Source organism: Podarcis pityusensis, assembly GCF_964106645.2.
Source record: "Podarcis pityusensis genome assembly, chromosome: 1".
In the NCBI taxonomy this organism is placed as follows: domain Eukaryota; kingdom Metazoa; phylum Chordata; class Lepidosauria; order Squamata; family Lacertidae; genus Podarcis; species Podarcis pityusensis.
The window spans coordinates 110,453,572-110,468,908 of NC_138028.1; the positions used below are offsets into that span (position 1 = coordinate 110,453,572).

A 15,337-nucleotide genomic window follows, 5' to 3' on the forward strand; every position below is an offset into this window, starting at 1 on the left:
CATATTTCTGTTGATGTGGCCTTGAATAGCATTCGCCTTTTTTAATGCTGCATTGCACTGTTGACTCATGTTAAGCTTGTGGTCTACTAAGCCCCCAAGATCCTTTTCACTAGCACGCCAGGTGTCCCCTATTTCTGCAGCTGGTTCTTCCTGCCTACATGTGGAAACTTACATTTGTCTCTGTTGAAATCCATTTTGTTAGTTTTGGCCCTGTTATGCCTTCCTTCCTGAGGCAATCCTCTCTAACCACGTAGTCAAAGTTCAGGCATGGGGAGCCCTGACTATATCACTAGATGCCCGGCCCTTAATGCAGAAGGAGATACAGGGTCTTCCTTTCTCAAACCACCTTGGTGCAAGTACTTTCACAGGATACACAGGAGGAAGGAAAGGCAGAATCTGTACCAAGGGTAGAAAAGACAGAGACTGTAAGAGCGAAAAGATATCCAAAAGGAAGTAGGAGAGGTATGTGAAGAGTTTAGGCCAGGCTTGAGGTTAAATAGGCTCAAGATACAGGACTTTTAACTGTGCAGGGAGGGGCAAGGAATCCACATAGTGAGTGGATGTGAGTGGGAGTAAGCTCCCTATGAAATGTAATCGAATACCCGAGTGTGAAAATGTGTCCTACCTTTTTATCTCTGGGCAGTGTCAGTTCTTGAAATGGAGCCACTGGAACTGCATGCGTATCCCTTTGGGTGGGCTATGCAATGAATGAATGTGGGCTACGGAATCTTCTTTTCCTCAAGACACAAAATGAAGTCAAGACAGCCCATCCTTAAGAGTAGTAGAAATCGAATGCTTCTCCTGTCAGCAGATCCTTGCCGCTTTGGGATATGCAAGCTAGAAAACGTTTCTAGCTTCCAGTCACATCACCACCTGAATGACCTTGGGGAAACTAGGATGAAAAAAGGAAGTTAACTTCACATATGGTGCTCTTAACACAGATTGCTGGAAGTTTTCATTAACGTCTGTGATAATAAGGTAAAGGTAAAGCGACCCCTGACCGTTAGGTCCAGTTGCGAACGACTCTGGGGTTGCACACTCATCTCGCTTTATAGGCCGAGGGAGCCAGCGTTTGTCCGCAGACAGCTTTTGGGTCATGTGGCCAGCATGACTATGCCGCTTCTGGCACACAGAAACGTTGTTTATCTTCCCACCGGAGTGGTACCTATTTATCTACTTGCACTTTGCCGTGCTTTTGAACTGCTAGGTGGGCAGGAGCTGGGACCGAACAACGGGAGCTCACCCCATCACGGGGATTCGAACTGCCGACCTTCTGATCGGAAAGCCCTAGGCTCAGTGGTTTAGACCACAGCACCACCCGCGCCCTTGCATTCTTTATAAACTGGTTTATAAAAGCCTTTATTGCAGGGTCGGGGAAGCGTTTCCAATCAGAGGGCCACATTTCGTCATGGGAAACTTTCTGGGGGCTGCATGACACTGGCAGGTGGAGTTAGAAGCAAAAGTGGCCAGAGCAAAAGGGTGTGACTCATCCATGTAGAGTAGGCTACATTTGAACCATGCTAATGTCAGAGCTTTCTAGACTAAAGCACACACACTTCTCTGAATCCTTCATCTGGGCAAACAACAGGCATTGAAGGACAAGCAAAAAGCATGTGAGGAAAGTATGGAGTAGTCTGGTGAGAGGTGCTGCCTGTTAGAGGCAATGCATAATGGCCAGAGCACGTACAAAACGTAGTCAAGATAGGGCCTGTTGAAGACTGTATATATTGACCAGGAAAAGTGCACAATTATCTTTTCATGGTTAGATTATGTGCACAGTCTCCAAGGGATGTGGTGAATGTGCACACTGACCAGTTATTATACACATTAACCACAAAACTTTCATTACCCTTAACATGCATAGTAAACATCTCATACAGGAGGTATTCTTTTCAGTAATTGGGGACAATGGTCAGTAAACCATTCTCACCGACTGCACACCAGCAAATGGAAAACCTGCCAGCTTTATTTAATATAACAGTGTTTACTTTCAGTACCAAACCTTCTTGACTTAAATTGTGGACATATGTTTCATTCTTCCTGGCTGTTTTAATTAGAAATGGGGGGCACACGAGAAACCTTAATGCGTATAGGCACTGGTTTGCCAAGAGAGTTCAATAACACCCAAAAGATGTTGTGCAGTGGCTGCAGCAGGCTTCCTAAAACAGATGCCCTCTAGCTGTTATTTGACTACCATTCCAAACAGCCCTAGCCAGCGCAGGCTTGCCTTTTTTCCTCACTTCATACAGAACACAACAAAATGCATCGGTAGAGAATCTGTTGTGCTTTTTAATAGCCTCTGCAGTGGCTTCTCACCCTCACATCTAAGAACGACAGAAATAAGTTCCTGCTTTGGATTTATTTTGTCCAGCTCTAATCTTTAGCTGTCTGCTTCTGTTATGTCTTCCTTGCCAAGTTGCAGTGCCGTTCGATGTAGTGCTTTTATTTAATATACTGTCACCAGCGAATTGGTACTGACAATGTCCATTTCTTCCAATGAGCTTTACTTTGCCAGCAAGATGTTCACACATAACCCTATGCCAAGATGTGCTTCACCCATGGTTTTGCCCAGCCCTAGTTGGTTTCCCCTTGCCTCCTCTGCCAATAGCCATCTGAGATTCCGAAAATAATAATAATAATAATAATAATAATAATAATAATATTTCCAACAAAATATTAAAATACAGTAATGCATCAAACATTAAAAGCTTCCCTAAACAGGGCTGCCTTCAGATATCTTCTAAAAGTGTGGTAGGTGTTGTTCTCTTTGACATCTGGTGGGAGAGCGTTCCACAGGGCAGGTGCCACTACCGAGAAGGCCCTCCGCCAGGTTCCTTGTAACTTGGCTTCTTGCAGTGAAAGAACCACCAGAAGGCCCTCAACGTTGGACCTCAATGTCCGGTTAGAACGATGGGGGTAGAGACGTTCCTTCAGGTATACGGGACCAAGGCCGTTTAGGGCTTTAAAGGTCAGCACCAACACTTTGAGTTGTGCTCGGAAATGTACTGGGAGCCATCTCAACAACTCTCCTGTATTGGCACAACTGCACCGAAGCACCAGCCTGCTAAATTGGCAGACTGCAACAACAGGGCATGCAACTCTCTTCAGATATTTTCTGGTACTCTCTGCATGTCACTGGAGCTAAACCATTTCCCCTCACCTCAGACACTCCAAATGCTGTCTTGTAACAAGAAGTTCCTAACCCTTCCCTGGAATCCAAGTGGAACAAAATATTATCAGTTCTCTGCAGATTCCTGCCAGGTTTTTTCTCTGAAGTCCTTTGCCACTGAAAATTATGACTATGGGACTAAAAGGACATGATCCCAGTCAAACACTCTGCTCAATGGCTCTGATGGAAATTCACCTTAAATGTATTAGTGGCCAATACTTCCAAATCTCTAGTATATCATGATAGGGAAGAGTAGCATACACATTTTCTAAATAAATGATTTGGGGCATATGTATTAGGAATCTCACTTAGAAGTATGGCATGAGTCAAATTTTAAAGCCAATGTTCCCAACAGAGCCTGACTGGAAAATTGGCTTTCTCTGCAATGTTTGCTATCTTGTGTAGCAAACCTTCACTGCTATGCAGGTTTAAGGAGGACTGCCATCTTACCAACTCTTTAGCCATGAATCGGGTTTGCGTTCAGCTTTCAAAGCAGAATGAGTACTGGAGACGAAACCGAAAATATGGGAGACATAACTCCCACAGGTCTAAATATTGTAAACTAGGAATTCAGAAGCCTGCCAACAAATAATAATATTTAGCATTTCCATAACACTTTTAGCATTTGAACAGAATGTAAACATAACCAAAGTTATTGCAAATGCCAGTTAACAGACAAAAGAAGCAGAAGGCTCTTCCTCAAACTCTAAAAGGGGTTGTGGTATGTTAATGTTCTAATTCAGGATGGAAAACTGTCTCTCATCTGGTTATCTATTGTTAAGCAAAAATGGCCTTCAGATGACCAGGTGAGTCTCCACTTCTGTGATGGTACAGCCTTGTGGTCAGCGCTACCACGTGGCACACTATGGTGACCACATTTGCTGCTCTCTTTCCATGCCTTTTGGCCTTGAAGAGCTACTGGACTGTAAGGCAGACAAGTCCATGTAGACAGTGGCAGATTTATGTATAGGCTAAATAGGCTGAAGCCTAGGGCCTCTAAATCTAGGGGGCCTTGCCAGCCCGCCCGCTCCCCAGTGGGCATTCTTCCCTCTCCCCAAATTGCAAACCCATGCAAGGGCAGGGCAACTCAGGCCCAGCAAGTATGAGACTCAGTGGAGCCAGTGGGGCCCAATTTGAAGCAGTGACACAACTTTTTTTTTTTTTTTTGGTAGGGCCCCAGTTCACAGCCAGTCTGCAAAATCTTATAGATATAAATAAAATCCATCTAGATTGCCCTTAGGAGCAGCTCGCAGGGCCCAATTTTCCAAATTGCTAAAATTGTCTTAAAGTCAGCCCTGATGAGACTGTGCAGGGGTTGGACTCACAAGCCCTGCACCTTTTAGGTCCCTCGTGTCACTATTCAGAGTACAGACTCAAGGACTTGTTATGGAAATAAAGGGGGGGCACTTATTGGAAATCAGTTTTATCACCTCTCCCCCCCCAAACCCCGAGACAATGAGCTCAGCCACCTTTTATTCGCAGTCGCATAAGCACTACACTACAGCATGGCCATAAACCTGTACGTTCAACTGCTGAAATATACACCCAATATGTAGCAATGGAGATTTATGTTACTGCTTTATGAATGAACACTGTGGTTTATGAATGGACTCTGTATTTTGTGAATTACCTAAGAGCCACCAATAGGGAGCTCTAGAATCTGACAGCTAACTAATTGGGTACTACCAAACAGTGACATCTATTGCTGAAAGCGGGTAACCATCAGGAAACGCTTCAGCTCAGCCTTTGCACTGTTGACTGAACAGCCCCTGCTGTGCAGATTATGAAGAAAGCTCGTAAATTGTATCCCTTCTGGTGTCCTGGCCAACTCTATTATGCTGGTGTAAACCCTGGTGCACCAGAAGCCCAGAATAGCAACAATTAAAATCTGCTCATACGTCAGCGACTGATAAGACTTGTCAACCAGTTCTTCCAAAGTCTTCCTAAATTATAAAGCTCCAAAATACAGGCCAAAAGAGAGCGAGTCTGGGAAGAGCGAGGCATACAATGGGCACCACCAGTGAAAAGGCCCTGCTCCGTGTAGCTCCTGCCCTGTCATTTGATAGGGTGCCAACTTGCCCTCCTTCTTGACATGGAATGCTCTCTATTGGAGTCTCCAGGTCCAGTAAAAAGACCATAAGGAGGGAGAGCAGGGACTTTGATGTTCCCAACAGCTGTTAATCAAGCAAGCAAGCAAGCACACAGGTCACTTTGTCACAGTCAGGACGCCTATGTCCTGGCCAGGCCTGCACCCAATCTTGTTTTTGTATAATCTTGTTTGTCCTCAGTAACCAAAATTATATTATCAACTTACACAAGCAGAAAAGTTGTTTTCCTTCATTTGCAAGGAATCGTATAAAACAAAGTGGCACTAATAAAGAAAAGTTCCAGGGTGGCAACAGAAAGCAAACTAAAAATGCTTTTGCAGTTCATCAAAACTATCCAGCAATATCAAGTTATAGGAAAACTGGTGCTATGAACAGTAATCCTTCTAGTTGGTTAATTGGTGCAGCAACTTCCATGCACATGAAGTGTGATGCTAATTATTTTCCTCTAGAGTTAAATGATAACTCATCAGAGACAGCTACAGTTGCAAATGGCAACAAAATATCTGTGAAAGGAAGAGGAGCAGGTTTGCTCAAGTATGTTGCAGGTAGAAATACTGTTTGTAAAGAAGTGAGAGCAGTAGTTTACTTGCTCAAATTAACAAATAAGAAAGTTTTGAGAATTTAAATTCTAGATTAAAATTGATTACTTAATTGAGAAGGAGATTGTAACAAAACCACTGGGGCCTAATTTGAATAATAGAGTGCCTGGTATCTGGTGGTCAATCTTATCCTTTATTTCCACACTGTGGCTGCAGACCAAAGCACTTGTCAGTAGAGCTATGAGATACAGGTGAGGGTCAGATGCCTTGTCAATCCCAGCAGGTACATAACAGGAAAACCCGGCCTGCCCAGGTCTGGCCAAACTCTGAGGCAAGGTTGGGAAGTAAGGCTTGTGGTTTATGGATTGCCCTTTTGAAAACACCCCTAAACTAGGGTTGCCATATTCCCAAAAGTGAAAATTTGGACAATTATGATTTTGAGCTTTTTTGGATTATTTAAGCATTTTTAAAGAAAATTCACCCTGCTTGACATATGTCCGGGTTTTCATGGACATTTTGCAGCAAAAAAACCAACCAGATGACATTTTGACAGCCAGATTCCTGGATGTGCCAGGGAAAACCCAGACGTATGGCAGCCCTACCTAAACACAACAGTGTACAGTATATAAATGAACAATGGCAATTATTGTGTCACTGCTGTTTCAGTCCAAAATTCTCCACAAAGTTCTTCATAGGAGCATTTCAACAGCAGGCATAGTGTGATCTTCTTTAACTCCTTTTTAAAAAACCCATAAAATTAACTAGAATTTACCTCAGAGTTTGCTAAAATTGGAATTCAGATTATACCTGTTAGTTGTCATTGGTCTAAATCAGGGCTTCTTTTCAGCCGGAACTCACCAGAACTCAGTTCTGGCACCTCTCAGCTGGATGTCATTGCTGTTATAAGAGAACAAGGGAGGTGTTCATGGTGAATTCTGGCACCTCTTTTTCTATAAAAATAGCAATGATCTAAATAATCCTCAGATTCACTAAGGTTTTTGTGAATTCAACACACACCCTGCCTGAATGAATCAGGGTGGGTTTTTTTGTTACCTCACTTCAACAACTACTAAGCATTTTGTGATCTCTGTTGCTTATGATGTTTTAATCTTTTGTGCCAAACAATCTATATTCTCAGTTTTACTCTTTCACACTGAATTGTCTCCTGTAATCTCAACAAATCACATGATAATTTGTGTGTCTGTGTGCCAAGGTCAAACAAGTATGCACAAAAATGACTCGTTATTTGTGTGAATTTATGTGTGTAAATGTAACACACTTCTTTCAATATGAGTTTCATTGAACTCAATGAGACTTACTTTTGAGTAAACATTTTTAGCATCAGGATGCCTGAGTACCAATCCCATGATGCCATGTGGCATTATATTAAATATGCTTGTGTGAAAACAACTAAGGTTTTATGCAGTTTTAATGCTACATACAGTGGTGCCTCGCAAGACGAAAAGAATCCGTTCCGCGAGTCTCTTCGTCTTGCGGGTTTTTTCGTCTTGCGAAGCAAGCCCATTAGCGGTTTAGCGGATTAGCGCTACAGTATTAGCGGCTTAGCGGGCTTAGCGGATCAGCTGATAAGCGGCTTAGCGATCAGCTGTTAAGTGGTTTAGCCGATCAGCTGATAAGCGGTTTAGCGGCTTGGGAAAAAGGGGGGGGGAGGAAAAAAAAACCCGCAGGAACTCGCAAGACATTTTCGTCTTGCGAAGCAAGCACATAGGAAATTCGTTTTGCGAAGCACCTCCAAAACGGAAAACCCTTTCGTCTAGCTGGTTTTCCGTCTTGCGAGGCATTCGTCTTGCGGGGCACCACTGTATTCCATTAAAATAGGTTACCTCAAACCTATTTGAAATAGACAAACTACGGAAACCCATAAAGAATTGATCAACTTTTGATTCTACAATGGGATTTTGATGCAAATTTGTTACTCAAAGCTTAGGGGTGGGTAGTGACAGAATTTCTGCTATCAGATATCACATCTGATATCTGGAAGCCAATGTTTCATCAACTGGGTCCTTTTTTATTTTGAGGCGCGCGCACACACACACACACACACTTAACTGGCAACATCACCAATTATAAGAATGAAAATAATTACATCAATTCTAACTCCCACAATCACCTCAGATGTTAAGCAATGTGCAATTCCCTTTTCCTGTCTTAACTGAAAAGAAGCAGCAATAATTAGTGCATGTGATCAAATTCTGTGGTGCAGAAGATGAAATCACTTTATTTACATTTAAGACAGTCATCTTGAGAATTAGGAGGTGGGGAGAGGAAAAAAAATATCAGGAAGACGTGTTTAACAGGCCCGTGGAAAATACTTGTTTAAATATGGAGCCACCATTTGGTACAAGTAATTATGAATAGCCAACTTGATTATTGGTTTTTTTTAAAACTGCTTTAGACTCATAACACCCTCCGTTCTATTGGCATGCTATGAGCCAGTTTGGATGTTACAACATATGACAGTGATATTCAAACATTGCAGTAGGCGTAGGCAATAGAAGTGTGAGTTGCTCATATTCCTGTAAGTGCCCCCTTCTCTCAGGTTCTGAGATTTAGCGAGGAACAAAAGAAAGCTCTCGTTTCTCAGTTCCCATCTTGTACTACTTCATTTCCAGGCATAGTCCTCAAGAATAACATGGTTGGCAAGGGATGCAGATTTAGAGAAATGAAATGTCTTCTGCTGAGAATACAGAGATCAGGCAAAGTTTAACTAAGACTAGGGATCAAATTTATCAGGATGCTTTGCGCAAATCTTTATGCGCCCCCTCGCCCAGCTTGTCCGGAGTTTTGGGCTGGGCTGCCATCAGTATGCTGATGACACCCAACTCTATCTGTTGATGGATGGCCATCCTGACTCGGCCCCAGACACACTGATCAGATGCTTGGAAGCTGTGGCTGGATGGTTACGTGGGAGCCGGTTGAAGTTAAATCCTTCGAAGACAGAGGTCCTCTGGCTGGGACGGGACGATATGGGATTGAGGGGGCAACTCCCATCTCTTGCGGGGGTGCAATTAGTGCCAGCACCGTCCGTTAAGAGTTTGGGTGTAATCTTTGATACCTCCCTCTCCATGGAGGCGCAGATTGCAGCTATAACAAAGGCGGCATTTTTTCATCTCCGCCAAGCTAAGCAGTTGGCTCCTTACCTCTCTCGCCCTGACCTAGCCACTGTGATCCATGCGACGGTCACCTCCAGACTGGATTATTGTAACTCGCTCTACGTGGGGCTGCCCCTGAGACTGACCCAGAAACTCCAGCGGGTGCAGAATGCCGCAGCGAGACTCCTTACGGGGTCTTCGCTGCGGGATCACATTCATCCGGTGCTATACCAGCTGCACTGGCTCCCGGTGGAGTACAGGATCAGGTTTAAGGTGCTGGTTTTAACCTTCAAAGCCCTATACGGCCTAGGACCCTCGTATCTACGGGACCGCCTCTCCTGGTATGCCCCACAGAGGAACTTACGGTCTTCAAATAAAAACATCTTGAAGGTCCCAGGCCTCAGAGAGGTTAGGCTGGCCTCAACTAGAGCCAGGGCTTTTTCGGCTGCGGCTCCATCCTGGTGGAACGCTCTGTCACAAGAGACAAGGGCCCTCCAGGACTTGACATCTTTCCGCAGGGCCTGCAAGACAGAGCTGTTCCACCAGGCCTTTGGTCAGGGCGCAGCCTGACTCCCTCCTTTGGCAATCTTTACAATACTTTAGTTTATGGTTGCCATCAATTTTGATTTTAATTAATTCTTTGATGTTTTTATAATGTTGCACTATTTTAGTGTTGTTAGCCGCCCTGAGCCCGGCTTCGGCTGGGGAGGGCGGGATATAAATAAAATTTATTATTATTATTATTATTAAATGGTCCATGAGTCAACCTAGGAGAGGAGTTCCAGAGATGGGCACCATATGAGAGTGGCAATCCTATACTTGGAACTCAAGCCAGACTTATTTCCACTAGGGTTTATTCACGTACAACCAAGCACAAGATTTCAATCCTTTGCAGCCTCACTCCCTCACTGAGAAAGGGAAAATAAGATGTCATTGTGACCTGCCTCTCCCCGCTATGATCTACTTTGAGAGCAGCTGCTGCCAGAAGAAATTATAAACTGACTTTTTGTTGTTGTTGCAAAGATAGCCACAACTACTAAAGGATGGGTGGGTGGGAAAGCAGAGCGGGAAAACCAGGGTCCAGTTGCCTCAAGGGTAGGGATGGCACCGGTTCTACGGAGATACAGTGATACCTCTGGTTACGAACTTAATCCGTTCCGGAGGTCCGTTCTTAACCTGAGGTACCACTTTAGCTAATGGGGCCTCCCGCTGCCGCACAATTTCTGTTCTCATCCTGAGGTATAGTTCTTAACCCGAGGTACTTCTTCCATGTTAGCGGAGTCTGTAACCCGAAGTGTTTGTAACCTGAGGTGTTTGTAACCTGAGGTACCACTGTAAATGAGAACAGGCCTCATTGATCAGAATGGGATGTGAATTAAAGGATCAAGCTTTAGATTACCATTTCACCACACAGGCACGAGACTGAGGCAGGATAATTTATCAGTCAAAGCACTGGATGAGGGCCTCTCACCCTTTTATAGCAACAATATATCATATCCTGAGACTTTGTCCATGTGCTGATTTGTGTAAGTATCATTATGAATAATTTGTATACCGCCCTTCATCTGCAGATCTCAGGGCACTTCACAACATAAAGATACAATATTAAAAGCACAAAATTTAGATAGCAACAAACAATAAATATTCTCTGGGTAGCTTATAAACAAGAAACTATTTTTAAAAAATGATACAGTATGTAGTATTTAAAATAAATGACAAGCGTTTTAAAAAATTGCCAATTTCCCCCTCTTTACAAGCATAAATGGTTTAAAAGATGAAACAATGCTACGCCGTAGACACCCAAGGTTAGCTTAAAGTGCAATTAAAAAGCCGGGTAAATACAAGGGTGATCTTCACCCTTGTAATCTTCTCACTGGAAATTGTTTCTTGTTTTGCTACCACTCCTATGAAGTTTTGCTGATTGGTGTTTTACTTTTGTACAGTGACGTCTATTTAAATCCGTCCACAAACCACATTGGAAACATAGGCTAAGCTAAATAAATTATTGCCTCAATTTATGTGAAAACTGTTAGGCTGACCCAGTGCCTCTTGAAACATATGGCTGAGCCTCATGTTATGATGCTAGCCTACAACAAGCTGTGATGGGAACGCCAGCACTCTCCTGCATTCCCAGGTTTCTGATTGGATGGGGATGCGTGGCAAAATTGTCCTTGCCACGTTGCAGGATATGATAAACTAGTGGTTTATCACATAGTTGTTGCGTGCATGCTATTACAACTCGGTGTATGGTTGTCTGTACTCACTCTCCGGGCCTTGGGACCATGCCATTATATATGTGAATACAGTGGTACCTCGGGTTAAGTACTTAATTCGTTCCGGAGGTCCGTACTTAACCTGAAACTGTTCTCAACCTGAAGCACCACTTTAGCTAATGGGGCCTCCTGCTGCTGCCGTGCCACCGGAGCACGATTTCTGTTCTCATCCTGAGGCAAAGTTCTTAACCTGAAGCACTATTTCTGGGTTAGCAGAGTCTGTAACCTGAAGTGTATGTAACCTGAAGCATATGTAACCCAAGGTACCACTGTACTGTCTTTCCAGGCTGATTGGTCACCCTTCTTATAGTCTCCAGTCCACACCAAGGCTTGCACTCCTCACCAGCGATTAATATATATGCCAAACGTCACGCCACAATACCTTTGAACGAAGACGTAAAGAGCCATCCTGAAAATATGGTAGGCCCATGCCCTGAGCTGATCATCTGGATATCTTAAGTATCCTAGCAGTAATAATTCACACTCAGGATAAGAATCTGACAGAGAGCAGACATAACTAATTAGCGATGGGCTCCCATCACTGATCCATGCTGCTTATGACACATTTTCTTACTCTTGCCCTTGGCTAAAAAAAACCCCAAGACATTTTGTAGACTAAAGGCTGCTCATAGACACAGACGTCAATACAGACATGTAGGCCACAGTTTCCAAGCCTGTGCTCCAGAATAGGGACACCTCAAAAAGTCAACTACAGAGATGTCTGGAATTAAGCAGCTGGACAAAATGAAACAGTAAACTTTGGTACAAAAGGATAAAGAACCACAAAGCGCAATCAACTTCATAATACAGGCAGGCTAAAAACTGACATTCCTTGGGCTTCTTTTTTCCATGCTTCACAAGATATGAAGATCCATGACAAGCAAACTGTGCTAAGGTGTCAGTACAAGCAAAACCAGAAATATTTAAATCCATATTGGCAACAACATGAAATATAAAACTGTCTGTCACCTCCCATTATTTAGTGCAGTCAGGAAATATCTGTAGGTGATCCCTACTCGAAGCTGTCAGATGTTGTACAAAAACGAAGTTAATTAATCCTCACAGCCTTATGTTATTTAATAATTATCCATAAAGGCTACTCTTCAAGTAATCTCAGTCTAGGCCATCATTTGGGAAACTCCTGTTGCTTGGCCAGGACAGCCCCCTATTCTGGCAACACCCTGTAATACACCTTTTTATTCCAAAGCTAATGTGAAGAAAACAATCATTTCTATATCACAGCCTTCCAGGAGAACAAAGCAAACAAACAAAAAATAAGACACAATTCTATTTAATTTACAAGCCCACAAATTCAACGCCCACAGGTAAAATTGATCTGATTTTGTCAGCTACATGGCCCAGCCTATGCTTTTGGATTCAAAGCTGTGTTACTTAGTTACAACAAATAATTATTAATATTGTCAAAGGAAGTACATCAATGGATATCAACTTAGAGGGCATAACTGTTAAAATAATTGTGATGGCTTGCTTTTTAATGGAACTTGCCAGGCAACTGGGGTGGGGGAAGAGTTCATATTATGGCCTGAAACGGGGCCTTATCTCTTCATCTGAATACCCTATTCCTCCCCTCAAAAACATATCTAACCATGTTAAATATATAGATATGATGCATATTATTGCAACATCCAGAAATATTAGGACATGCGATTCATATTCTGAAAGCTACATGTCTGAAAATAGTATACAAGAGATAAATACTATATATACATTTCCTCCCTGTGACACATGGATGTATGAGCTCCATAGCCATACTGAAACTGATCAGAATGAAATGAAATAAAATACTAACCCCCAGTAGTTCATTTTCTTCCCCCTTAGGAGCAACATGACCTCCACCATAGATCTAATACACTCCCTGGGTTCATTTATTGAATTAAATCCAAATTTTACCAGTTGATCCCATCCACAGGGATGAGGGAGGGGGGGAAATGTAATATTTACAGTACAGGCCACTGTAAGGTTTCACAGCACAGTTGTATGCATGTCTACTCAGGCGTAAGCCCTTGGGAAGTCAATTGGGCTTACTCTCAAGTAAGCATGTATCAGATTGCAGCCTTAAGAAGGTAGAAGGGGGAAAGGGGACACACACACACATACACGATCACAACTACACAACAGCTCAGCATCACAACTGGGCAATTCAAAATGGCTTTAAATTCTCCCCGGTTTCCCTTTTGATTTATCTGTAAAACAACCGGAGGCTAAAATCGGATCCAGTGTTTTCTGTGAAGATGTCAGGTTGCTAGGAGCCCAGCGCCTAGCCTGAGCAAACGGCTTGCCAGCTTACCTGATGAAAAGGGAGTGACACAAATCACAGCACAGCATCCAGCCAGCAGGACCGTGCAAAAGGCTTCTTTATTGTAATGATCCAGGTCTCTGACCATAACGCTTTGGACGTATGGATGCATAGATGTGTTCACTGTGATTTCTGCATGCTCAGTGGAGAGAAAAAAAAAGGAAAACACAGAGACCTTTCCAGAATCCTCTTTGCTTCTGCCTCCGCTTCCTGTTCTCAGCCTCACTCTATGGTACCCAACATATATCAGAAAACAGCTCATTAAGAGGTGGGGAGGAGGAAAGCGGGGGGAGAGGAGGAGAGACAGAAAAGAGAAAGGAGGGGGGGAGGCAGCACCTAACGTGGCAGCTCCACCTACTGGCACAGAGAATGAATAAATGAGAAGTACCGGTTTTTAAAAGCTAGCCTTGAATCAACAGCTTTGTAGCCGTGTTCCTCCCGGCAATGCGCGCACACACACATAGCCAGATTGACTTAAAAGACAAGACGGCAAGAGATACTGCAGAATATCTTTCATTTGAAATACTCTGGCTGCCAAAGCTCTCAGCACAATCCTTTTTTCTTTCTCTTTTTTGCCATGCACACATGACATGGCCTTTGCTACAGGAACATGCAAGAAAGTAGGCCAAATATTTCAGAGCTTCCTCACCAGGTGTGGTACTCCCGTTTGAGGTTGCCTTTCCATCACCCACGTATTATGGACTACTCTACTGCCTATTCATTTTCTTTTTTGACTCTTGGACTGTCACCTTGTGGATGTCAGTTTGGAGGCACCTTGGAATACTTTTGATTAAATAAAACTTTCACATGTTTAAAAAAAAGAAAAAGAAAAAGAAAGAATAATAATTATGCCACAAAGAGGTGACTTGTTCGTTATTTGCTTATTCTGATAACGTGCTCCTTTCCCACTTGCTCTGTTGGTATTATCCCCTTCTCTCTCTCTCTCTCACCCCGCCCCACTCCTTCCATTATTTACTTTTCCTTATATTGCACAGTTTGTTAGCATTCCTTTCCTGTCCTGGGGAATTCTTCTCTTAGTGCGTCCTTAAGTTCTTCATCCTGACATCTCGCTTCCCTCACTCAAGTCTCCCTCTTGTCATATTTGTGGAAGTGCCATAGCAGTACAGTGCATGCCTTGATGCAGAAAGCCACCGATTTGGTCCCTGGTCAACTTCATGTAGCTGGAAAAGACGCTGTTTGGAGAGCAGCTGCTGGTCCTTGCCAATAATACCGGGCCAGATGGACCAAATACCTTGACTTAATCTAAGGCAGGGGGACGCGGGTGGCGCTGTGGGTTAAACCACAGAACCTAGGACTTGCCGATCAGAAGGTTGGTGGTTCGAATCCCCGCGACGGGGTGAGCTCCCGGTGCTCGGTCCCTGCTCCTGCCAACCTAGCAGTTTGAAAGCACGCCAAAGTGAAAGTAGATAAATAGGTACCACTCTGGCGGGAAGGTAAATGGTGTTCCTGTGTGCTGCTCTGGTTCGCCAGAAGCGGCTTAGACATGCTGGCCACATGACCCGGAAGCTGTACACCAGCTCCCTCAGCCAATAAAGCAAGATGAGCGCCGCAACCCCCAGAGTTGGTCACAACTGGACCTAATGGTCAGGGGTCACTTTACCTTTAATCTAAGGCAGATTTCAATGTTCTGACCACCTCTTCCTCACTTTGCCATTTTCAATTGCTCAGCACTTTTGCGTGACAGAGATTTTACATATCCTTCTTAGATCCAAGCCACCCACTCTCCTTCCCTCTCTTTTCTAATCAGTATTGCCTTTCCAGGTTTTCTCCCTCCGCTTTTGGGTCTTCCCTTTCCCC

General features: G+C 43.6%; 1 protein-coding gene across 1 annotated transcript in view; it reads right to left on the reverse strand.

The window, feature by feature from the left end:
* The window catches only part of LOC308486397 (sodium channel protein type 2 subunit alpha-like), an 83,097-nt gene extending 69,286 nt beyond the window's left edge, over positions 1-13,811 (reverse strand). Inside the window, exons 1-2 of the mRNA XM_081023214.1 lie at positions 13,511-13,811; positions 626-892 (exon numbers count right to left, since the gene is read on the reverse strand). The gene's annotated coding sequence lies outside the window, so the exon portion shown is untranslated. The remainder of the gene's footprint in view (positions 1-625; positions 893-13,510) is intronic.
* Positions 13,812-15,337: the final 1,526 nt, after the last annotated feature.